Here is a 25,758-nt window from a genome sequence, read left to right as displayed (position 1 = left end):
TTTTGTTGTCACACTCTATTTGCACTCCTGGGTTCTAGCATACATGAGTTGTTGTTCCTGTGTGCACGTAGTTTAATTCGAAGCTATTCACTGTGTTATTTAGTGCACATTTCCCTTGCCATATTCGCTGCCTCTGTACTCGCCTGAATAATCCTGACAGAATGACCAGCCCAAAATTCCCATTGAATATGGCAAGTTTAAGAAAGAAAGGCAGTAAGGCCTCTAACAAGTTTGTACAGACAGCTTCCCCTACATTTACCTGTGACAATCAAATCACTAGTCCTGACTTAAATGAACTCCTTGTCACGAATGGGCATTTACGTGCAAAGTATTTTTCCCATAGGATGGCACATCCTACATTGCCTGATCCTAGTTCTATCTTTTGTTTTGATCCAGATTCTATGTCAGCGCAAGCCTTAGCCGCAGAAAACAACACACTGTTAGACTTATTATACAAGAGTACCTCTGTTGTTGAACCCCATGATTCCAGTTGTGCTTCACCTCAGATTGAACAGTTTCATGGTACAAACATAAAGAATGGAGGGGTTCCTTGCATAACTTCTGTTTTCTACCCTCAGTCTAAAGCATACTCCTTTGCACAGGTACATACTGTAGTCCCTAATGCCAAGAGGTCTAATGTCAATAGTTTGCTTAAGGGAAACACAGACCAAGTTGGTAAGAGAAACTATAAATCACAGAACCTGCGAGCAGTAGAGGACAATGTACAATCGGTGCACATCCAGATTGCTAGTGCAGGATCCAGCCCTGATGCCACTATGCCTCCCCCTGTGCCTACTGATAGTGATGTACAGTTAATGCAGGGCATGCTAAGAGCTAAGCTTGAGGAGTTAAGACAAGAATTCATTTCTTTACAAGAGGAGAATAAAACCTTGCATTCTTTACTGAATACACCTCAGACTTTATCTGTTGATGTTGAGGAAGTGAACACTGTTCAGCCCCTGAGTGCAGAGACTTTGGTAAACCATGATATTTGTCAATATGTTAGATCTATTGGGAGTGAAGGTCTTTCGTCTAGCACAGCGCTTAATCTGGGCACAGTTTCTAACAATTGTTCTGCTGTTTGTCAGGGATTGCAGTTAGCTGAAGATTTACAAGCCACTCCTTTACCTAAAATTTCCTGTGTAGCAGTTTGTCATAAATCTGAGCTAGCACACATGCAAGCTTCTGATTTCCAAACACAATCCACAATGGTGGCATACACAGATTCAGTCACTACAGTAGGCTTAGGCCCTGCTCTTGATACAGCTGCTGAGACTGAAGTAGATGTTAAAGCTGATGTGGAAAACGATGTTACCTCTGGGTTCACTCTTCCTTCTGCCAATTCTGATCAATACGAACAATCAGAGACAGTACAGATTTCATGTTCTGATGGACTCATTCCACAGTATACGGAACCAAAAAACCGGCAGGCGATTCCTGAACTGTTGATTGTTAATCTGCCTCTTTCAGAAGCTAAAACAGAGGAATGGACAATTGACGAAATCCCTATTAACAGAGACTTCACTATGGTGATTCCACTGGTTGATTTTGACTTCTACAAAGAAAGAGACTCTGTGTCACCCACTAAAGAAAGGGACTGCAAGGGTACAGCTCAGTCTTTGGTTACTGGTGCCAAGGAGTCTACTGCCCTAAAGGTGCCCTCCATTCCTGAGCCACCAATGTGTCTGTCAACTTCTGAGACTTCTGTCTGTCCTCCTACAACCATTGACTCTTCTATGATCCAATCCACAGCCCTGCAGTCATCTTTGGCACACGTGTCTTCAACCAATGAACCGCTACCATGTCTGCCATTTACTCAAAAGCCAGTCCCAAAGACCTGGACATGTTTGTATCCAGCAACCGAGATTGCTTCAGCTTGCATGCCTTCAGCCTCAAGGTTTCCCCTGGCCTGCCTGTCTTCAGCTACAGTGACTCATCCTGCAGATCATCCTTCAGCTTTAGAGCCTCCGGTAGTCCATCAAAAGTGCATGTCTTCAGTCCCGGAGTATACTGAGTATTTGCCTTCAGTTCATGAGACGCCTGTATCCTGCTTAGCCTCGCTGCCAATATCAGAGGTATACCTGTCCACACCATCAGATCCTGCTGTATTTTCTTCTGCTCCAGCGATTCCTCCTGAATCCCAACCATTTACTGTCGATGAACGTCTAGCTTGCCTTTCTTTTGCTTCAGGAGGAGCACCAGAATGCCTGCCTTTTCCACAAGACGATTCTCCCAACTGCTTCACTTTAGCATCAGAGCCTCCTAAAAATGCAGCATCAGAGTTTGAGACTTTTGCCAGCTCCCGCTTCAGAGTCATCAAGCTGGACCAAGTGGTGAGTCAGAACCACTCACCCGGGTGTGCACAGGGGGTGGTGCAGACCGGCGTATTACCTACAGGACTTGTGCAACAGAATTCCGCCAAGAAGCACCAGTTGGGTGCTAGCAGCCAAAGGAAGGGAATGACTGCTGCAGTTCAAAATGTGTCTGTTATTGCTCCTTCTGCGAGTGTGCCTGAAATACCAAGTACTGCGTCTATCACTCCTATCAGTATGCCAAACGTCCCTGCTGTTGTATCCCACGTGCAACAAGGTGGTTACATGACTGTCACCAGGAGTACCAGCCTTGTACAACCCATTGGACTTTGAGGTCTCCAAGGCGTAGAACATGTGCAGTCAAACCTTAGTCACTTTCAACCACAAGCCTTTTCCCAGATGCATGACAGAAGAAAATCTGAACCTCTACCTCAGCCGCCACCTTCTCTAATGGCTGAACATAAACCTTTCCTGAAGCCAGCAATTTCCTCACCTCCCGCATGTCCACTCTCGGCAGAAAGGCTAACAGGGCTTCTACCATTGTCTAAGGCATGTTGCACCAGCCTGCCTCCCTCCTCAAAGACTTATAAGGGTCCACTCCCAGTGACTGAGCTTCCTGGACCTTCCAACTCTGCTTCAGGTCCTGCAAGTCCTTCATGCCTTTCTTCGAACCATGAGTCTCTTCCTCACCAGAAGCCACCGTTTCCATCAGTACCACCTCCGAAGACAAAGCACTCCTATCATGGAAGTCCATCTGCATTTGCCCACAGGCCACCATTTCCATCAGTGCCACCTCCAAAGAAAAAGCACTCCCATCATGGAAAGAAGATGTCTCGTGCGGGTGGCGGGTACCCGAAGACGGCCGTAGGAGGGGGTATACTGTCACGACTCGCTCCCTTCGCTCCCGTTCCCACCACTTGGGGGCATGATTTGGGGTTTATTCCCTACTGGACCTTTCCTCCGAACCTTATGCTACAGTGCTGTGATGAATTGGGAGCGCTAAATCCCTATTTTCCAAGCTACTTCCCTTCCGGATCCATTCCAGGTTTTTGGCAGCCAGCATGCTTCTTTAACCAAATGACTATGCTTCCCAGAATGCCTGGCCCACTGCTCTACCTCCACCCTTGCAGGACAAGGTTGGGTGGAGGATAGGCAACACCTGTGGCTGCAGGTGCAGCAATCAGCACACCTGAGGCGTGTGCTCGTTTAGCAGCTTTAAAAGCCTCAGTCTTACTTCAGTCCAGCGCTGGTCATCGTTTGCAGTGTTCCTGTTGTGACTAGTCCCTTGTTCCTTGGTTCCTTGCCTTTGTACCTAGTTCCTGTTTTCTTGTTCCTCCGCCCTGAATCTCAGATTCATGCGCTAATTGATTTCTGCTCCCTTGATTCCCTTTTTGTCTTCCTCTGTTTGCAGGCAGCATTTCACAGTGCTTTCCCCTTTTAGATGCAGCCCAGTTTGTCTGTGTTCTATATTTCTTTGACTCTGTCCTTTGCTACTGTAAACCCGTATGCCTTAGCCTTCCTCTTAGATTAGCTTCCTGTCTTTTCCTTGGAGGGGTAGGGAGAAGTTTGCATTGGTTATTTCGTTTTTCCCTGCTCCTGATCCTTACTTTCTATTGGGATCCATTCCATGTTTTCCATTGCACTTCTGCATTTATTTCCCATTTGATTATTAGGTGTGGTGTGCGGTTGTAGCTAGCTCCTGTGTGAATGCTTATGTTTTCCTCACTAATTTATAATCACTATTCCAACTTAGGTATTTAGTTTTCCTCCCATTGCTGTTCTAGCCTTTCTGGGTCCCCAGTTCCATCAACAGGATTCGTGGGCTAGCTGACATTCAAGAGGTTTATCTCGTCCTTGTGAGTACAGTTCTTTAGTTCCCTTATTTAATACCATCAAGAGTGTTAGTTCACAGATCCTGTCATTGCTTGCCCTCCACGTGGGTTTAGCGCTGTCAGTACCTGTAACAGCAATTGGGGGTAAGGCGCTTGCCGACTTTCCTCGCGGTCAGGTGCTTACCCCACATCCCTTTTCATATATTGGTTTTGTTGTCACACTCTATTTGCACTCCTGGGTTCTAGCATACATGAGTTGTTGTTCCTGTGTGCACGTAGTTTAATTCGAAGCTATTCACTGTGTTATTTAGTGCACATTTCCCTTGCCATATTCGCTGCCTCTGTACTCGCCTGAATAATCCTGACAATGGGATATCCAACTCCTTCCCAATCCAATCCTGAGACCCTTCCGATAGCATGAGATGTGATATCTTAATGCTTCTACCAAACCTGAGACCTTCCTATGGCATGAGATGTGATATCAAACTCCTTCCCATTCCAATCCTGAGACCCTTCCTATAGCATGAGATGTGATATCCAACTCCTTCCCATTCCAATCCTGAGACCCGTCCTATACCATGAGATGTGATATCTCAATGCTTCTAATACCAAACCTGAGACTGTCCTATAACATGAGATGTGATATCTCAATCCTTCTAATAACAAACCTGAGACCCTTCCTATAACATGAGATGTGATGTCCAAGTCCTTCCCATTCCAATCCTGAGACCCTTCGTATAGCTTGAGATGTGATATCCAACTCCTTCCCATTCCAATCCTGAGACCCATACTATACCATGAGATATATCTCAATGCTTCTAATACCAAACCACAGACCCGTCCTATAACTTGAGATGTGATATCCAAATCCTTCAACTTCCAAACCTGAGACCTTTCGTTTGCCATGAGATGTGATATCCAACTCCTTCCCATTCCAATCCTGAGACCCTTCCTATAGCATGAGATGTGATATCCCAATGCTTCTACCAAACCTGAGACCTTTCCGATGGCATGAGATGTGATATCCAACTCCTTCCCATTCCAATCATGAGGCCCTTCCTATAGCATGAGATGTGATATCTCAATGCTTCTACCAAATCTGAGACCCTTCCTATAGCATGAAATGTGATATCCAACTTATTCCCATCCAATCCTGAGACCCTTCCTATAGCATGAGAAGTGATATCTCAATGCTATTAATACCAAACCTGAGACCCTCCCTATAGCATGAGATGTGATATCCAACTCCTTTCCATTCCAATCCTGAGACACTTCCGATAGCATGAGATGTGATATCCAACTCCTTCGAATTCCAACCTGTGACCTTTCCTATAGCATGAGATGGGATATCCAACTCCTTCCCATTCCAATCCTGAGACCCATACTATACCATGAGATATATCTCAATGCTTCTAATACCAAACCACAGACCCGTCCTATAACTTGAGATGTGATATCCAAATCCTTCCCCTTCCAAACCTGAGACCTTTCCTTTAGCATGAGATGTGATATCCAACTCCTTCCCATTCCAATCATGAGACCCTTCCTATAGCATGAGATGTGATATCCCAATGATTCTACCAAACCTGAGACCTTTCCGATAGCATGAGATGTGATATCTTAATGCTTCTACCAAACCTTAGACCTTCCTATGGCATGAGATGTGATATCAAACTCCTTCCCATTCCAATCCTGAGACCCTTCCTATAGCATGAGATGTGATATCCAACTCCTTCCCATTCCAATCCTGAGACCCGTCCTATACCATGAGATGTGATATCTCAATGCTTCTAATACCAAACCTGAGACTGTCCTATAACATGAGATGTGATATCTCAATCCTTCTAATAACAAACCTGAGACCCTTCCTATAACATGAGATGTGATGTCCAGGTCCTTCCCATTCCAATCCTGAGACCCTTCCTATAGCATGAGATGTGATATCCAACTCCTTCCCATTCCAATCCTGAGACCCATACTATACCATGAGATATATCTCAATGCTTCTAATACCAAACCACAGACCCGTCCTATAACTTGAGATGTGATATCCCAATCCTTCCCCTTCCAAACCTGAGACATTTCCTTTAGCATGAGATGTGATATCCAACTCCTTCCCATTTCAATCATGAGACCCTTCCTATAGCATGAGATGTGATATCCCAATGATTCTACCAAAGCTGAGACCTTTCCGATAGCATGAGATGTGATATCTAACTCCTTCCCATTCCAATCATGAGGCCCTTCCTATAGCATAAGATGTGATATCTCAATGCTTCTACCAAATCTGAGACCCTTCCTATAGCATGCAATGTGATATCCAACTCCTTCCCATCCAATCCTGAGACCCTTCCTATAGCATGAGATGTGATATCTAAATGCTATTAATACCAAACCTGAGACCCTCCCTATAGCATGAGATGTGATATCCAACTCCTTCCCATTCCAATCCTGAGACCCTTCCGATAGCATGACATGTGATATCTCAATGCATCTACCAAACCTGAGAACCTTCCTATAGGATGAGATGTGATATCCAACTCCTTGCCATTCCAATCCTGAGACCCTTCCTATAGCATGAGATGATATCCAACTCCTTCCCATTCCAATCCTGAGACCCTTCCTATAGCATGAGATGTGATATCTCAATGCTTCTACCAAACCTAAGATCCTTCCTATAGCATGAGATGTGATATTCAACTCCTTCCCATTCCAATCCTGAGACCCTTCCGATAGGATGAGATTTATTATCTCACTCCTTCAAATACCAAACTTGAGTCCCTTCCTAAAGGATGAGGTAACAAACCTGAGTCCCTTCCTATAACATGAGATGTGATATCCAACTCCTTCCCATTCCAATCATGAGGCCCTTCCTATAGCATGAGATGTGATATCTCAATGCTTCTACCAAACCTGAGACCCTTCCTAATGCATGAGATGTGATATCCAACTCCTTCCCGATCCAATCCTGAGACCCTTCCTATAGCATGAGATGTGATATCTCAATGCTCTTAATACCAAACCTGCGATCATTCCTATAACATGAGATGTGATATCCAACTCCTTCCCATTCCAATCCTGCGTCCCTTCATTTAGCATGAGATTTGATATCTCAGTGCTTCTAATACCAAACCTGAGACCCTTCCTATAACATGAGATGTTATATCCAACTCCTTCCGATTCCAATCCTGAGACCCTTCCTATACCATGAGATGAGATATCTCAATGTTTCTAATACCAAACCTGAGTCCCTTCCTATAGCATGAGATGTGATATCCAACTTCATCCCATTCCAATCCTGCCTCTCTTCATATAGCATGAGATTTGACATCTCAGTGCTTCTAATACCAAACATGAGACTGTCCTATAACATGAGATATGATATCTCAATGCTTCTAATACCAAACCACAGACCTGTCCTATACCTTGAGATGTGATATCCAAATCCTTCCCCTTCCAAACCTGAGACCCTTCCTTTAGCATGAGATGTGATATCCAACTCCTTCCCATTCCAATCCTGAGACCCTTCCTATAACATGAGATGTGACATACAAGTCCTTCCCATTCCAATCCGGAGACCCTTCCTATAACATGAGATGTGATATCCAACTCCTTCCCAATCCAATCCTGAGACCCTTCCGATAGCATGAGATATGATATCTCAATGCTTCTAATACCAAACCACAGACCCGTCCTATAACTTGAGATGTGATATCTAACTCCTTCCCATTCCAATCCTGAGACCCTTCTGATAGCATGAGATGTGATATCCAACTCCTTCCAATTCCAACCTGTGACCCTTCCTATAGCATGAGATGGGATATCCAACTCCTTCCCAATCCAATCCTGAGACCCTTCCTATAGCATGAGATGTGATATCCAACTCCTTACCATTCTAATCCTGAGACCTGTCCTATACCATGAGATGTGATATCTCAATGCTTCTAATACCAAACCTGACACTGTCCTATAACATGAGATGTGATATCTCAATGCTTCTAATAACCAACCTGAGACTCTTCCTATAACAAGATGTGATATCCAAATCCTTCCCAATCCAATCCTGAGACCCTTCCGATAGCATGAGATATGATATCGCAATGCTTCTAATACCAAACCACAGACCCGTCCTATAACTTGAGATGTGATATCCAAATCCTTCCCCTTCCAAACCTGAGACCCTTCCTTTAGCATGAGATGTGATATCCAACTCCTTTCCATTCCAATCCTGAGACCCTTCCTATAGCATGAGATGTGATATCCCAATGCTTCTACCAAACGTGAGACCCTTCCGATAGCATGAGATGTGATATCTAACTCCTTCCCATTCCAATCCCGAGACCCGTCCTATACCATGAGATGTTATATCTCAATGCTTCTAATACCAAACCTGAGACTGTCCTGTAACATGAGATGTGATATCTCAATGCTTCTAATAACAAACCTGAGACCCTTCCTATAACATGAGAAGTGATGTCCAAGTCCTTCCCATTCCAATCCTGAGACCCTTCCTATAACATGAGATGTGATATCCAACTCGTTCCCAATCCAATCCTGAGACCCTTCCGATAGCATGAGATATGATATCTCAATGCTTCTAATACCAAACCACAGACCCGTCCTATAACTTGAGATGTGATATCCAAATCCTTCCCCTTCCAAACCTGAGACCTTTCCTTTAGCATGAGATGTAATATCCAACTCCTTCCCATTCCAATCATGAGACCCTTCCTATAGCATGAGATGTGATATCCCAATGCTTCTACCAAACCTGAGACCTTTCCGATAGCATGAGATGTGATATCTAACTCCTTCCCATTCCAATCATGAGGCCCTTCCTATAGCATGAGATGTGATATCTCAATGCTTCTACCAAATCTGAGACCCTTCCTATAGCATGAAATGTGATATCCAAATCCTTCCCATCCAATCCTGAGACCCTTCCTATAGCATGAGATGTGATATCTAAATGCTATTAATACCAAACCTGAGAACCTCCCTATAGCATGAGATGTGATATCCAACTCCTTCCCATTCCAATCCTGAGACCCTTCCGATAGCCTGAGATGTGATATCCAACTCCTTCCCATTCCAATCATGAGGCCCTTCCTATAGCATGAGATGTGATATCTCAATGCTTCTACCAAACCTGAGACCCTTCCTATAGGATGAGATGTGATATCCAACTCCTTGCCATTCCAATCCTGAGACCCTTCCTATAGCATGAGATGATATCCAACTCCTTCCCATTCCAATCCTGAGACCCTTCCTATAGCATGAGATGTGATATCTCAATGCTTCTACCAAACTGAGATCCTTCCTATAGCATGAGATGTGATATTCCACTCCTTCCCATTCCAATTCTGAGACCCTTCCGATAGGATGAGATTTATTATCTCACTCCTTCAAATACCAAACTTGAGTCCCTTCCTAAAGGATGAGATCTGATATCTCAGTGCTTCTAATACCAAACCTGAGTCCCTTCCTATAACATGAGATGTGATATCCAACTCCTTCCCATTCCAATCATGAGGCCCTTCCTATAGCATGAGATGTGATATCTCAATGCTTCTACCAAACCTGAGACCCTTCCTATAGCATGAGATGTGATATCCAACTCCTTCCCGATCCAATCCTGAGACCCTTCCTATAGCATGAGATGTGATATCCAACTCCTTCCCATTCCAATCCTGAGACCCTTCCGATAGCATGAGATGTGATATCCAACTCCTTCGAATTCCAACCTGTGACCCTTCCTATAGCATGAGATGGGATATCCAACTCCTTCCCAATCCAATCCTGAGACCCTTCCGATAGCATGAGATGTGATATCTTAATGCTTCTACCAAACCTGAGACCTTCCTATAGCATGAGATGTGATATCCAACTCCTTCCCATTCCAATCCTGAGACCCGTCCTATACCATGAGATGTGATATCTCAATGCTTCTAATACCAAACCTGAGACTGTCCTATAACATGAGATGTGATATCTCAATGCTTCTAATAGCCAACCTGATACCCTTCCTATAACAAGATGTGATATCCAAATCCTTCCCAATCCAATCCTGAGACCCTTCCGATAGCATGAGATATGATTTCTCAATGCTTCTAATACCAAACCACAGACCCGTCCTATAACTTGAGATGTGATATCCAAATCCTTCCCCTTCCAAACCTGAGACCCTTCCTTTAGCATCAGATGTGATATCCAACTCCTTTCCATTCCAATCCTTAGACCCTTCCTATAGCATGAGATGTGATATCCCAATGCTTCTACCAAACCTGAGACCCTTCCTATAGCATGAGATGTGATATCTAACTCCTTCCCATTCCAATCCTGAGACCCGTCCTATATCATGAGATGTTATATCTCAATGCTTCTAATACCAAACCTGAGACTGTCCTATAACATGAGATGTGATATCTCAATGCTTCTAATAACAAACCTGAGACCCTTCCTATAACTTGAGATGTGACGTCCAAGTCCTTCCCATTCCAATCCTGAGACGCTTCCTATAACATGAAATGTGGTATCCAACTCCTTCCCAATCCAATCCTGAGACCCTTCCGATAGCATGAGATATGATATCTCAATGCTTCTAATACCAAACCGCAGACCCGTCCTATAACTTGAGATGTGATATCCAAATCCTTCCCCTTCCAAACCTGAGACCTTTCCTTTAGCATGAGATGTGATATCCAACTCCTTCCCATTCCAATCATGAGACCCTTCCTATAGCATGAGATGTGATATCCCAATGCTTCTACCAAACCTGAGACCTTTCCGATAGCATGAGATGTGATATCTAACTCCTTCCCATTCCAATCATGAGGCCCTTCCTATAGCATGAGATGTGATATCTCAATGCTTCTACCAAATCTGAGACCCTTCCTATAGCATGAGATGTGATATCTAAATGCTATTAATACCAAACCTGAGACCCTCCCTATAGCATGCGATGTGATATCCAACTCCTTCCCATTCCAATCCTGAGACCCTTCCGATAGCCTGAGATGTGATATCCAACTCCTTCCCATTCCAATCATGAGGCCCTTCCTATAGCACGAGATGTGATATCTCAATGCTTCTACCAAACCTGAGACCCATCCTATAGGATGAGATGTGATATCCAACTCCTTGCCGTTCCAATCCTGAGACCCTTCCTATAGCATGAGATGATATCCAACTCCTTCCCATTCCAATCCTGAGACCCTTCCTATAGCATGAGATGTGATATCTCAATGCTTCTACCAAACCTGAGATCCTTCCTATAGCATGAGATGTGATATTCAACTCCTTCCCATTCCAATCCTGAGACCCTTCCGATAGGATGAGATTTATTATCTCCTTCAAATACCAAACTTGAGTCCCTTCCTAAAGGATGAGATCTGATATCTCAGTGCTTCTAATACCAAACCTGAGAACCTTCGTATAACATGAGATATGATATCCAACTCCTTCCCATTCCAATCATGAGGCCCTTCCTATAGCATGAGATGTGATATCTCAATGCTTCTACCAAACCTGAGACCCTTCCTATAGCATGAGATGTGATATCCAACTCCTTCCCGATCCAATCCTGAGACCCTTCCTATAGCATGAGATGTGATATCCAACTTCTTCCCATTCCAATCCTGAGACCCTTCCGATAGCATGAGATGTGATATCCAACTCCTTCAAATTCCAACCTGTGACCCTTCCTATAGCATGAGATGGGATATCCAACTCCTTCCCAATCCAATCCTGAGACCCTTCCGATAGCATGAGATGTGATATCTTAATGCTTCTACCAAACCTGAGACCTTCCTATGGCATGAGATGTGATATTTCAATGTTTCTAATGAAAAACCTGAGACCCTTCCTATAGCAAGAGATGGGATATCCAACTCCTTCTCAATCCAATCCTGAGACCCTTCCGATAGCATGAGATGTGATATCTTAATGCTTCTACTAAACCTGAGACCTTCCTATAGCATGAGATGTGATATCCAACTCCTTCCCATTCCAATCCTTAGACCTGTCCTATACCATGAGATGTGATATCTCAATGCTTCTAATACCAAACCTGAGACTGTCCTATAACATGAGATGTGATATCTCAATGCTTCTAATAGCCAACCTGATACCCTTCCTATAACGAGATGTGATATCCAAATCCTTCCCAATCCAATCCTGAGACCCTTCCGATAGCATGAGATATGATATCTCAATGCTTCTAATACCAAACCACAGACCCGTCCTATAACTTGAGATGTGATATCCAAATCCTTCCCCTTCCAAACCTGAGACCCTTCCTTTAGCATCAGATGTGATATCCAACTCCTTTCCATTCCAATCCTGAGACCCTTCCTATAGCATGAGATGTGATATCCCAATGCTTCTACCAAACCTGAGACGCTTCCTATAGCATGAGATGTGATATCTAACTCCTTCCCATTCCAATCCTGAGACCCTTCCTATAGCATGAGATGTGATATCTCAATGTTTCTACGAAACCTGAGATCCTTCCTATAGCATGAGATGTGATATTCAACTCCTTCCCATTCCAATCCTGAGACCCTTCCGATAGGATGAGATTTATTATCGCACATCCTTCAAATACCAAACTTGAGTCCATTCCTAAAGGATGAGATCTGATATCTCAGTGCTTCTAATACCAAACCTGAGTCCCTTCCTATAACATGAGATGTGATATCCAACTCCTTCCCATTCCAATCATGAGGCCCTTCCTATAGCATGAGATGTGATATCTCAATGCTTCTACCAAACCTGAGACCCTTCCTATAGCATGAGATGTGATATCCAACTCCTTCCCGATCCAATCCTGAGACCCTTCCTATAGCATGAGATGTGATATCCAACTCCTTCCCATTCCAATCCTGAGACCCTTCCGATAGCATGAGATGTGATATCCAACTCCTTCAAATTCCAACCTGTGACCCTTCCTATAGCATGAGATGGGATATCCAACTCCTTCCCAATCCAATCCTGAGACCCTTCCGATAGCATGAGATGTGATATCTTAATGCTTCTACCAAACCTGAGACCTTCCTATGGCATGAGATGTGATAGTTCAATGTTTCTAATGAAAAACCTGAGACCCTTCCTATAGCAAGAGATGGGATATCCAACTCCTTCTCAATCCAATCCTGAGACCCTTCCGATAGCATGAGATGTGATATCTTAATGCTTCTACTAAACCTGAGACCTTCCTATAGCATGAGATGTGATATCCAACTCCTTCCCATTCCAATCCTTAGACCTGTCCTATACCATGAGATGTGATATCTCAATGCTTCTAATACCAAACCTGAGACTGTCCTATAACATGAGATGTGATATCTCAATGCTTCTAATAGCCAACCTGATACCCTTCCTATAACGAGATGTGATATCCAAATCCTTCCCAATCCAATCCTGAGACCCTTCCGATAGCATGAGATATGATATCTCAATGCTTCTAATACCAAACCACAGACCCGTCCTATAACTTGAGATGTGATATCCAAATCCTTCCCCTTCCAAACCTGAGACCCTTCCTTTAGCATCAGATGTGATATCCAACTCCTTTCCATTCCAATCCTGAGACCCTTCCTATAGCATGAGATGTGATATCCCAATGCTTCTACCAAACCTGAGACGCTTCCTATAGCACGAGATGTGATATCTAACTCCTTCCCATTCCAATCCTCAGACCCGTCCTATATCATGAGATGTTATATCTCAATGCTTCTAATACCAAACCTGAGACTGTCCTATAACATGAGATGTGATATCTCAATGCTTCTAATAACAAACCTGAGACCCTTCCTATAGCTTGAGATGTGACGTCCAAGTCCTTCCCATTCCAATCCTGAGACGCTTCCTATAACATGAAATGTGGTATCCAACTCCTTCCCAATCCAATCCTGAGACCCTTCCGATAGCATGAGATATGATATCTCAATGCTTCTAATACCAAACCGCAGACCCGTCCTATAACTTGAGATGTGATATCCAAATCCTTCCCCTTCCAAACCTGAGACCTTTCCTTTAGCATGAGATGTGATATCCAACTCCTTCCCATTCCAATCATGAGACCCTTCCTATAGCATGAGATGTGATATCCCAATGCTTCTACCAAACCTGAGACCCTTCCTATAGCATGAGATGTGATATCTAACTCCTTCCCATTCCAATCCTGAGACCCGTCCTATATCATGAGATGTTATATCTCAATGCTTCTAATACCAAACCTGAGACTGTCCTATAACATGAGATGTGATATCTCAATGCTTCTAATAACAAACATGAGACCCTTCCTATAGCATGAGATGTGATATCCCAATGCTTCTACCAAACCTGAGACCTTTCCGATAGCATGAGATGTGATATCTAACTCCTTCCCATTCCAATCATGAGGCCCTTCCTATAGCATGAGATGTGATATCTCAATGCTTCTACCAAATCTGAGACCCTTCCTACAGCATGAGATGTGATATCTAAATGCTATTAATACCAAACCTGAGACCCTCCCTATAGCATGCGATGTGATATCCAACTCCTTCCCATTCCAATCCTGAGACCCTTCCGATAGCCTGAGATGTGATATCCAACTCCTTCCCATTCCAATCATGAGGCCCTTCCTATAGCACGAGATGTGATATCTCAATGCTTCTACCAAACCTGAGACCCTTCCTATAGGATGAGATGTGATATCCAACTCCTTGCCGTTCCAATCCTGAGACCCTTCCTATAGCATGAGATGATATCCAACTCCTTCCCATTCCAATCCTGAGACCCTTCCTATAGCATGAGATGTGATATCTCAATGCTTCTACCAAACCTGAGATCCTTCCTATAGCATGAGATGTGATATTCAACTCCTTCCCATTCCAATCCTGAGACCCTTCCGATAGGATGAGATTTATTATCTCCTTCAAATACCAAACTTGAGTCCCTTCCTAAAGGATGAGATCTGATATCTCAGTGCTTCTAATACCAAACCTGAGAACCTTCCTATAACATGAGATATGATATCCAACTCCTTCCCATTCCAATCATGAGGCCCTTCCTATAGCATGAGATGTGATATCTCAATGCTTCTACCAAACCTGAGACCCTTCCTATAGCATGAGATGTGATATCCAACTCCTTCCCGATCCAATCCTGAGACCCTTCCTATAGCATGAGATGTGATATCCAACTCCTTCCCATTCCAATCCTGAGACCCTTCCGATAGCATGAGATGTGATATCCAACTCCTTCAAATTCCAACCAGTGACCCTTCCTATAGCATGAGATGGGATATCCAACTCCTTCCCAATCCAATCCTGAGACCCTTCCGATAGCATGAGATGTGATATCTTAATGCTTCTACCAAACCTGAGACCTTCCTATGGCATGAGATGTGATATTTCAATGTTTCTAATGAAAAACCTGAGACCCTTCATATAGCAAGAGATGGGATATCCAACTTCTTCTCAATCCAATCCTGAGACCCTTCCGATAGCATGAGATGTGATATCTTAATGCTTCTACTAAACCTGAGACCTTCCTATAGCATGAGATGTGATATCCAACTCCTTCCCATTCCAATCCTTAGACCTGTCCTATACCATGAGATGTGATATCTCAATGCTTCTAATACCAAACCTGAGACTGTCCTATAACATGAGATGTGATATCTCAATGCTTCTAATAGCCAACCTGATACCCTTCCTATAACGAGATGTGATATCCAAATCCTTCCCAATCCAATCCTGAGACCCTTCCGATAGCATGAGATATGATATCTCAATGCTTCTAATACCAAACCACAGACCCGTCCTATAACTTGAGATCTGATATCCAAATCCTTCCCCTTCCAAACCTGAGACCCTTCCTTTAGCATCAGATGTGATATCCAACTCCTTTCCATTCCAATCCTGAGACCCTTCCTATAGCATGAGATGTGATATCCCAATGCTTCTACCAAACCTGAGACGCTTCCTATAGCATGAGATGTGATATCTAACTCCTTCCCATTCCAATCCTCAGACCCGTCCTATATCATGAGATGTTATATCTCAATGCTTCTAATACCAAACCTGAGACTGTCCTATAACATGAGATGTGATATCTCAATGCTTCTAATAACAAACATGAGACCCTTCCTATAGCATGAGATGTGATATCCCAATGCTTCTACCAAACCTGAGACCTTTCCGATAGCATGAGATGTGATATCTAACTCCTTCCCATTCCAATCATGAGGCCCTTCCTATAGCATGAGATGTGATATCTCAATGCTTCTACCAAATCTGAGACCCTTCCTATAGCATGAGATGTGATATCTAAATGCTATTAATACCAAACCTGAGACCCTCCCTATAGCATGCGATGTGATATCCAACTCCTTCCCATTCCAATCCTGAGACCCTTCCGATAGCCTGAGATGTGATATCCAACTCCTTCCCATTCCAATCATGAGGCCCTTCCTATAGCACGAGATGTGATATCTCAATGCTTCTACCAAACCTGAGACCCTTCCTATAGGATGAGATGTGATATCCAACTCCTTGCCGTTCCAATCCTGAGACCCTTCCTATAGCATGAGATGATATCCAACTCCTTCCCATTCCAATCCTGAGACCCTTCCTATAGCATGAGATGTGATATCTCAATGCTTCTACCAAACCTGAGATCCTTCCTATAGCATGAGATGTGATATTCAACTCCTTCCCATTCCAATCCTGAGACCCTTCCGATAGGATGAGATTTATTATCTCCTTCAAATACCAAACTTGAGTCCCTTCCTAAAGGATGAGATCTGATATCTCAGTGCTTCTAATACCAAACCTGAGAACCTTCCTATAACATGAGATATGATATCCAACTCCTTCCCATTCCAATCATGAGGCCCTTCCTATAGCATGAGATGTGATATCTCAATGCTTCTACCAAACCTGAGACCCTTCCTATAGCATGAGATGTGATATCCAACTCCTTCCCGATCCAATCCTGAGACCCTTCCTATAGCATGAGATGTGATATCCAACTCCTTCCCATTCCAATCCTGAGACCCTTCCGATAGCATGAGATGTGATATCCAACTCCTTCAAATTCCAACCTGTGACCCTTCCTATAGCATGAGATGGGATATCCAACTCCTTCCCAATCCAATCCTGAGACCCTTCCGATAGCATGAGATGTGATATCTTAATGCTTCTACCAAACCTGAGACCTTCCTATGGCATGAGATGTGATATTTCAATGTTTCTAATGAAAAACCTGAGACCCTTCCTATAGCAAGAGATGGGATATCCAACTCCTTCTCAATCCAATCCTGAGACCCTTCCGATAGCATGAGATGTGATATCTTAATGCTTCTACTAAACCTGAGACCTTCCTATAGCATGAGATGTGATATCCAACTCCTTCCCATTCCAATCCTTAGACCTGTCCTATACCATGAGATGTGATATCTCAATGCTTCTAATACCAAACCTGAGACTGTCCTATAACATGAGATGTGATATCTCAATGCTTCTAATAGCCAACCTGATACCCTTCCTATAACGAGATGTGATATCCAAATCCTTCCCAATCCAATCCTGAGACCCTTCCGATAGCATGAGATATGATATCTCAATGCTTCTAATACCAAACCACAGACCCGTCCTATAACTTGAGATGTGATATCCAAATCCTTCCCCTTCCAAACCTGAGACCCTTCCTTTAGCATCAGATGTGATATCCAACTCCTTTCCATTCCAATCCTGAGACCCTTCCTATAGCATGAGATGTGATATCCCAATGCTTCTACCAAACCTGAGACGCTTCCTATAGCATGAGATGTGATATCTAACTCCTTCCCATTCCAATCCTCAGACCCGTCCTATATCATGAGATGTTATATCTCAATGCTTCTAATACCAAACCTGAGACTGTCCTATAACATGAGATGTGATATCTCAATGCTTCTAATAACAAACCTGAGACCCTTCCTATAGCTTGAGATGTGACGTCCAAGTCCTTCCCATTCCAATCCTGAGACGCTTCCTATAACATGAAATGTGGTATCCAACTCCTTCCCAATCCAATCCTGAGACCCTTCCGATAGCATGAGATATGATATCTCAATGCTTCTAATACCAAACCGCAGACCCGTCCTATAACTTGAGATGTGATATCCAAATCCTTCCCCTTCCAAACCTGAGACCTTTCCTTTAGCATGAGATGTGATATCCAACTCCTTCCCATTCCAATCATGAGACCCTTCCTATAGCATGAGATGTGATATCCCAATGCTTCTACCAAACCTGAGACCCTTCCTATAGCATGAGATGTGATATCTAACTCCTTCCCATTCCAATCCTGAGACCCGTCCTATATCATGAGATGTTATATCTCAATGCTTCTAATACCAAACCTGAGACTGTCCTATAACATGAGATGTGATATCTCAATGCTTCTAATAACAAACATGAGACCCTTCCTATAGCATGAGATGTGATATCCCAATGCTTCTACCAAACCTGAGACCTTTCCGATAGCATGAGATGTGATATCTAACTCCTTCCCATTCCAATCATGAGGCCCTTCCTATAGCATGAGATGTGATATCTCAATGCTTCTACCAAATCTGAGACCCTTCCTACAGCATGAGATGTGATATCTAAATGCTATTAATACCAAACCTGAGACCCTCCCTATAGCATGCGATGTGATATCCAACTCCTTCCCATTCCAATCCTGAGACCCTTCCGATAGCCTGAGATGTGATATCCAACTCCTTCCCATTCCAATCATGAGGCCCTTCCTATAGCACGAGATGTGATATCTCAATGCTTCTACCAAACCTGAGACCCTTCCTATAGGATGAGATGTGATATCCAACTCCTTGCCGTTCCAATCCTGAGACCCTTCCTATAGCATGAGATGATATCCAACTCCTTCCCATTCCAATCCTGAGACCCTTCCTATAGCATGAGATGTGATATCTCAATGCTTCTACCAAACCTGAGATCCTTCCTATAGCATGAGATGTGATATTCAACTCCTTCCCATTCCAATCCTGAGACCCTTCCGATAGGATGAGATTTATTATCTCCTTCAAATACCAAACTTGAGTCCCTTCCTAAAGGATGAGATCTGATATCTCAGTGCTTCTAATACCAAACCTGAGAACCTTCCTATAACATGAGATATGATATCCAACTCCTTCCCATTCCAATCATGAGGCCCTTCCTATAGCATGAGATGTGATATCTCAATGCTTCTACCAAACCTGAGACCCTTCCTATAGCATGAGATGTGATATCCAACTCCTTCCCGATCCAATCCTGAGACCCTTCCTATAGCATGAGATGTGATATCCAACTCCTTCCCATTCCAATCCTGAGACCCTTCCGATAGCATGAGATGTGATATCCAACTCCTTCAAATTCCAACCAGTGACCCTTCCTATAGCATGAGATGGGATATCCAACTCCTTCCCAATCCAATCCTGAGACCCTTCCGATAGCATGAGATGTGATATCTTAATGCTTCTACCAAACCTGAGACCTTCCTATGGCATGAGATGTGATATTTCAATGTTTCTAATGAAAAATCTGAGACCCTTCATATAGCAAGAGATGGGATATCCAACTTCTTCTCAATCCAATCCTGAGACCCTTCCGATAGCATGAGATGTGATATCTTAATGCTTCTACTAAACCTGAGACCTTCCTATAGCATGAGATGTGATATCCAACTCCTTCCCATTCCAATCCTTAGACCTGTCCTATACCATGAGATGTGATATCTCAATGCTTCTAATACCAAACCTGAGACTGTCCTATAACATGAGATGTGATATCTCAATGCTTCTAATAGCCAACCTGATACCCTTCCTATAACGAGATGTGATATCCAAATCCTTCCCAATCCAATCCTGAGACCCTTCCGATAGCATGAGATATGATATCTCAATGCTTCTAATACCAAACCACAGACCCGTCCTATAACTTGAGATCTGATATCCAAATCCTTCCCCTTCCAAACCTGAGACCCTTCCTTTAGCATCAGATGTGATATCCAACTCCTTTCCATTCCAATCCTGAGACCCTTCCTATAGCATGAGATGTGATATCCCAATGCTTCTACCAAACCTGAGACGCTTCCTATAGCATGAGATGTGATATCTAACTCCTTCCCATTCCAATCCTCAGACCCGTCCTATATCATGAGATGTTATATCTCAATGCTTCTAATACCAAACCTGAGACTGTCCTATAACATGAGATGTGATATCTCAATGCTTCTAATAACAAACCTGAGACCCTTCCTATAGCTTGAGATGTGACGTCCAAGTCCTTCCCATTCCAATCCTGAGACGCTTCCTATAACATGAAATGTGGTATCCAACTCCTTCCCAATCCAATCCTGAGACCCTTCCGATAGCATGAGATATGATATCTCAATGCTTCTAATACCAAACCGCAGACCCGTCCTATAACTTGAGATGTGATATCCAAATCCTTCCCCTTCCAAACCTGAGACCTTTCCTTTAGCATGAGATGTGATATCCAACTCCTTCCCATTCCAATCATGAGACCCTTCCTATAGCATGAGATGTGATATCCCAATGCTTCTACCAAACCTGAGACCTTTCCGATAGCATGAGATGTGATATCTAACTCCTTCCCATTCCAATCATGAGGCCCTTCCTATAGCATGAGATGTGATATCTCAATGCTTCTACCAAATCTGAGACCCTTCCTATAGCATGAGATGTGATATCTAAATGCTATTAATACCAAACCTGAGACCCTCCCTATAGCATGCAATGTGATATCCAACTCCTTCCCATTCCAATCCTGAGACCCTTCCGATAGCATGAGATATGATATCTCAATGCTTCTAATACCAAACCACAGACCCGTCCTATAACTTGAGATGTGATATCCAAATCCTTCCCCTTCCAAACCTGAGACCCTTCCTTTAGCATGAGATGTGATATCCCAATGCTTCTACCAAACCTGAGACCCTTCCGATAGCATGAGATGTGATATCTAACTCCTTCCCATTCCAATCCTGAGACCCGTCCTATACCATGAGATGTTATATCTCAATGCTTCTAATATCAAACCTGAGACTGTCCTGTAACATGAGATGTGATATCTCAATGCTTCTAATACCAAACCACAGACCCGTCCTATAACTTGAGATGTGATATCCAAATCCTTCCCCTTCCAAACCTGAGACCCTTCCTTTAGCATGAGATGTGATATCTCAATGCTTCTAATACCAAACCACAGACCCGTCCTATAACTTGAGATGTGATATCCAAATCCTTCCCCTTCAAAACCTGAGACCCTTCCTTTAGCATGAGATGTGATATCCAACTCCTTTCCATTCCAATCCTGAGACCCTTCCTATAGCATGAGATGTGATATCCCAATGCTTCTACCAAACCTGAGACCTTTCCGATAGCATGAGATGTGATATCTAACTCCTTCCCATTCCAATCCTTAGACCTGTCCTATACCATGAGATGTGATATCTCAATGCTTCTAATACCAAACCTGAGACTGTCCTATAACATGAGATGTGATATCTCAATGCTTCTAATAGCCAACCTGATACCCTTCCTATAACGAGATGTGATATCCAAATCCTTCCCAATCCAATCCTGAGACCCTTCCGATAGCATGAGATATGATATCTCAATGCTTCTAATACCAAACCACAGACCCGTCCTATAACTTGAGATGTGATATCCAAATCCTTCCCCTTCCAAACCTGAGACCCTTCCTTTAGCATCAGATGTGATATCCAACTCCTTTCCATTCCAATCCTGAGACCCTTCCTATAGCATGAGATGTGATATCCCAATGCTTCTACCAAACCTGAGACGCTTCCTATAGCATGAGATGTGATATCTAACTCCTTCCCATTCCAATCCTCAGACCCGTCCTATATCATGAGATGTTATATCTCAATGCTTCTAATACCAAACCTGAGACTGTCCTATAACATGAGATGTGATATCTCAATGCTTCTAATAACAAACCTGAGACCCTTCCTATAGCTTGAGATGTGACGTCCAAGTCCTTCCCATTCCAATCCTGAGACGCTTCCTATAACATGAAATGTGGTATCCAACTCCTTCCCAATCCAATCCTGAGACCCTTCCGATAGCATGAGATATGATATCTCAATGCTTCTAATACCAAACCGCAGACCCGTCCTATAACTTGAGATGTGATATCCAAATCCTTCCCCTTCCAAACCTGAGACCTTTCCTTTAGCATGAGATGTGATATCCAACTCCTTCCCATTCCAATCATGAGACCCTTCCTATAGCATGAGATGTGATATCCCAATGCTTCTACCAAACCTGAGACCCTTCCTATAGCATGAGATGTGATATCTAACTCCTTCCCATTCCAATCCTGAGACCCGTCCTATATCATGAGATGTTATATCTCAATGCTTCTAATACCAAACCTGAGACTGTCCTATAACATGAGATGTGATATCTCAATGCTTCTAATAACAAACATGAGACCCTTCCTATAGCATGAGATGTGATATCCCAATGCTTCTACCAAACCTGAGACCTTTCCGATAGCATGAGATGTGATATCTAACTCCTTCCCATTCCAATCATGAGGCCCTTCCTATAGCATGAGATGTGATATCTCAATGCTTCTACCAAATCTGAGACCCTTCCTACAGCATGAGATGTGATATCTAAATGCTATTAATACCAAACCTGAGACCCTCCCTATAGCATGCAATGTGATATCCAACTCCTTCCCATTCCAATCATGAGGCCCTTCCTATAGCACGAGATGTGATATCTCAATGCTTCTACCAAACCTGAGACCCTTCCTATAGGATGAGATGTGATATCCAACTCCTTGCCGTTCCAATCCTGAGACCCTTCCTATAGCATGAGATGATATCCAACTCCTTCCCATTCCAATCCTGAGACCCTTCCTATAGCATGAGATGTGATATCTCAATGCTTCTACCAAACCTGAGATCCTTCCTATAGCATGAGATGTGATATTCAACTCCTTCCCATTCCAATCCTGAGACCCTTCCGATAGGATGAGATTTATTATCTCCTTCAAATACCAAACTTGAGTCCCTTCCTAAAGGATGAGATCTGATATCTCAGTGCTTCTAATACCAAACCTGAGAACCTTCCTATAACATGAGATATGATATCCAACTCCTTCCCATTCCAATCATGAGGCCCTTCCTATAGCATGAGATGTGATATCTCAATGCTTCTACCAAACCTGAGACCCTTCCTATAGCATGAGATGTGATATCCAACTCCTTCCCGATCCAATCCTGAGACCCTTCCTATAGCATGAGATGTGATATCCAACTCCTTCCCATTCCAATCCTGAGACCCTTCCGATAGCATGAGATGTGATATCCAACTCCTTCAAATTCCAACCAGTGACCCTTCCTATAGCATGAGATGGGATATCCAACTCCTTCCCAATCCAATCCTGAGACCCTTCCGATAGCATGAGATGTGATATCTTAATGCTTCTACCAAACCTGAGACCTTCCTATGGCATGAGATGTGATATTTCAATGTTTCTAATGAAAAATCTGAGACCCTTCATATAGCAAGAGATGGGATATCCAACTTCTTCTCAATCCAATCCTGAGACCCTTCCGATAGCATGAGATGTGATATCTTAATGCTTCTACTAAACCTGAGACCTTCCTATAGCATGAGATGTGATATCCAACTCCTTCCCATTCCAATCCTTAGACCTGTCCTATACCATGAGATGTGATATCTCAATGCTTCTAATACCAAACCTGAGACTGTCCTATAACATGAGATGTGATATCTCAATGCTTCTAATAGCCAACCTGATACCCTTCCTATAACGAGATGTGATATCCAAATCCTTCCCAATCCAATCCTGAGACCCTTCCGATAGCATGAGATATGATATCTCAATGCTTCTAATACCAAACCACAGACCCGTCCTATAACTTGAGATCTGATATCCAAATCCTTCCCCTTCCAAACCTGAGACCCTTCCTTTAGCATCAGATGTGATATCCAACTCCTTTCCATTCCAATCCTGAGACCCTTCCTATAGCATGAGATGTGATATCCCAATGCTTCTACCAAACCTGAGACGCTTCCTATAGCATGAGATGTGATATCTAACTCCTTCCCATTCCAATCCTCAGACCCGTCCTATATCATGAGATGTTATATCTCAATGCTTCTAATACCAAACCTGAGACTGTCCTATAACATGAGATGTGATATCTCAATGCTTCTAATAACAAACCTGAGACCCTTCCTATAGCTTGAGATGTGACGTCCAAGTCCTTCCCATTCCAATCCTGAGACGCTTCCTATAACATGAAATGTGGTATCCAACTCCTTCCCAATCCAATCCTGAGACCCTTCCGATAGCATGAGATATGATATCTCAATGCTTCTAATACCAAACCGCAGACCCGTCCTATAACTTGAGATGTGATATCCAAATCCTTCCCCTTCCAAACCTGAGACCTTTCCTTTAGCATGAGATGTGATATCCAACTCCTTCCCATTCCAATCATGAGACCCTTCCTATAGCATGAGATGTGATATCCCAATGCTTCTACCAAACCTGAGACCTTTCCGATAGCATGAGATGTGATATCTAACTCCTTCCCATTCCAATCATGAGGCCCTTCCTATAGCATGAGATGTGATATCTCAATGCTTCTACCAAATCTGAGACCCTTCCTATAGCATGAGATGTGATATCTAAATGCTATTAATACCAAACCTGAGACCCTCCCTATAGCATGCAATGTGATATCCAACTCCTTCCCATTCCAATCCTGAGACCCTTCCGATAGCATGAGATATGATATCTCAATGCTTCTAATACCAAACCACAGACCCGTCCTATAACTTGAGATGTGATATCCAAATCCTTCCCCTTCCAAACCTGAGACCCTTCCTTTAGCATGAGATGTGATATCCCAATGCTTCTACCAAACCTGAGACCCTTCCGATAGCATGAGATGTGATATCTAACTCCTTCCCATTCCAATCCTGAGACCCGTCCTATACCATGAGATGTTATATCTCAATGCTTCTAATATCAAACCTGAGACTGTCCTGTAACATGAGATGTGATATCTCAATGCTTCTAATACCAAACCACAGACCCGTCCTATAACTTGAGATGTGATATCCAAATCCTTCAACTTCCAAACCTGAGACCTTTCGTTTGCCATGAGATGTGATATCCAACTCCTTCCCATTCCAATCCTGAGACCCTTCCTATAGCATGAGATGTGATATCCCAATGCTTCTACCAAACCTGAGACCTTTCCGATGGCATGAGATGTGATATCCAACTCCTTCCCATTCCAATCATGAGGCCCTTCCTATAGCATGAGATGTGATATCTCAATGCTTCTACCAAATCTGAGACCCTTCCTATAGCATGAAATGTGATATCCAACTTATTCCCATCCAATCCTGAGACCCTTCCTATAGCATGAGAAGTGATATCTCAATGCTATTAATACCAAACCTGAGACCCTCCCTATAGCATGAGATGTGATATCCAACTCCTTTCCATTCCAATCCTGAGACACTTCCGATAGCA

The sequence above is a fragment of the Ambystoma mexicanum genome, chromosome 2q, assembly GCF_040938575.1.
Source record: "Ambystoma mexicanum isolate Mex_15411 chromosome 2q, UKY_AmexF1_1, whole genome shotgun sequence".
Classification (NCBI taxonomy): Eukaryota; Metazoa; Chordata; class Amphibia; order Caudata; family Ambystomatidae; genus Ambystoma; species Ambystoma mexicanum.
Note: the sequence above shows the minus strand (reverse complement) of the source record.